The following is a 2695-nucleotide window of genomic DNA, read 5'->3' as shown; positions in this document are numbered from 1 at the left end:
TGCCCTCAAATAAGACAATAACCCCACGAAATGTACAGGGGAGGCGGGGGGAGACGACGGGACGGGAAGGGGGGGCGAAGGGTGCTGCTTTAGGCGATGGATTCCAGCCCAATCTGCACCGCAATATCTCTGGCCTGGTGCAAACGTCTCCTCCAGGAGATCAGCCCAGCCTTAAACCTGCCTCTATCTTACCACAAATATGGCTTTAAATTAAGAATATTCAGGCAAGACCCGGTCTTATGTCTTAATCCTCCTCCCCCCCTTCCCTCCCCGCCAAGTAGTTGTTTGTAAAGGTCATCTGCAGAGCCAATACCTCTGTAAAAACTGGGTGTCTGCGCCAGACACCCAGACACCTAAAGATAACAACCTTGAGCAGGGACATTTGCTACCCTTTACTCCAGCCCTTCCACCAGCCCCAGTTTGTTTTCCAGCCCTGGAGCGGGTTTTCGGCTGGTAGAGAAGAGCTGAGCCTTCGGGGGACTTTCCCAAAATCCAGCCCAGCAAATATCCGCCAGAAGTCAGGAGAGTTTTTATTTGGCGGGGAGAGGAGGGGAGGGGGGGGGGGAAACAAAACAAAACAAAAAATAAACAAAATAACCCCAAAACCCCATAATATAGCCCAGTTCTTCCCCTGCTGGAAAAAAAAAATAAAATAAAATAAAGGAGAGTTTATCAACGCAACCTCATCTCCCCACAACCTCCTACTCAACTTCTCCGCCCCACAGCTTTTGCGAGGAGGTCTTGCGCAAAAAACCGCCCCAAAATCATTGCTGGCAGAAAAGGATAAAGTTCATCCATGGGCAACGCGCGCAGGGAGGCAGAGGGAAAAGCCTCCAGGTTTTAAAATTCCACCTGCTGGGAGAGGAGCATTAGAGAAACCGAGGCAAGGAAAATTATGCAATCCAGCGCATCGTAATATCGCTAATATTTTACTCCGGGAACAGCATCCGAAAGTGCGTTGAGCATTAGCAACAAAGCAAACAATATTCCGCGAAGAGAGATGAAGGCGAACAGCGTGGTGTCTTTTTTGACTACCCATGTTTTTACATAATAATAATAAAAAAAAAAACCAACACAACCAACCAAACCAGGCACATCCGTACAAAATAGGCGAAGCAATAAATTCCCACCGTCCTTCCTCCTGATCTAATATCATAATTAAAAAACAGTAGGGGAGATTTTAACTTTTATTGCATTTCTGGAGTGGGGTTGCTAAACATATATTAACTTTAGATTCTTCTCTTTCTCGCCAGGGGGGTGGTCTCTCAGAAATAAAATCAATCTTAATATACACATAATAGATACTGTTTTGTCTTGTACATGCTGTTAGAAGAAAGGGAAAGAAATCTGCAGATAGTTAATACAGAGAAGGCAAACTCATCATACATGTAATGAATCCTTTAAATCATTCAATTATCACAGCACTAATATCAAATAATTATGGTTAAAAGTACCAGTAATCAACCTTGTCCCTGTTGAAATATTAATTTACAGTATCGTGAATTAGTTTCTTCTTCTTCTTTCTTTTTTTTTTCCTTTCCTTACCCTTTTTTTTTGTTTTAAACTCGCTTATTACATTTCTTTCCAGCTTGGTGTATTCAACCTAAAAGGATGAGGAAAATAACCGCACTCCGCGCAATCAGCGCTTTGAAGCAAATCAGCGAGTATTTCGTCTTTTCCACACTTCAAATCCCGCATCTTTAACACAGCACACAACACAAAGCGACATGTTTTCAAACCGACGCTTAAAACCACACATTAATTCACGTGATTTTTATTCTCCTCTGGGTTATAACATTCCGACCAAGCGCCCGTCCATGTGCCATTTTTGCAATCGAAATACTCTCTTTGCGCAGAAACTTTGCCCCGAGGCTCACAAACATGAACTCAAAGCCTAGGGAAAAAAAACCACACCAACAAACCAAACCAAACCCGAAATATCACAATCCACCAGCAAAAAAATAAATACAATCCCAAAATACACCATTCCCGCCAGAGCCGAACCTGCCTTGGGAAAACCTGCCATTTTGCTTCCTCAGAAAAAAAAGCCAAATATTCCGAGTTTAAGACTTTATTTCTCCACGCCAACCTGCGCTTTTCCACCCGAAGACCAAAACACCCAACAACCTCAGACAACACCCGCCGGACTCGGGGTTTTTGAGGTATCACAACACACAAATCTCTGCAGAGCACTCAGCGCATTTCCCTCTCTATTTCCTCTATTTTGCCCTCCGCATATTTACGCCTCCTTCTTCTTGCCATTTCACAAACATCACTAGCCCCTCACGTCGCACAGGACCTTTTCACTCCACTGATATTTTCTTCGCTTTCCTTTTTTTTCCCCTCTTTTATTCCCCCTTTTTCTCATTGAAACGTTCAGACGCAGATAGAACTTTCCCAACTTTTACAGCGCATTTTTTTGGGGAAGAAGGAGGTAAAATAACCCTTTTTTCTTTTTTTTCTTTTTTTTTTTTTGCCCAAGAGAGACACTCTCATGTAACACAGACGCCTGATTTTCTTCATCAACAGTTACTCAGCTTTTATACGTGTCCTTACTAGAAAGTAATTGATAATCCAGGCTGAACCAGCCGCCACACAGGAACCCTGGTCTTGAAAGTGAGACCCCAGACCCCGATTAGAGCATGGAAAAAAAGAAAAAGGGTTATTAAATTTTATCCCTGATGTTTTTGGAGGC

The sequence above is a fragment of the Calidris pugnax genome, unplaced genomic scaffold, assembly GCF_001431845.1.
Source record: "Calidris pugnax isolate Ruff unplaced genomic scaffold, ASM143184v1 scaffold324, whole genome shotgun sequence".
Lineage (NCBI taxonomy): Eukaryota > Metazoa > Chordata > Aves > Charadriiformes > Scolopacidae > Calidris > Calidris pugnax.
The sequence above is the reverse complement of the archived record's forward strand: the minus strand, read 5'-3'. Positions refer to the sequence as shown.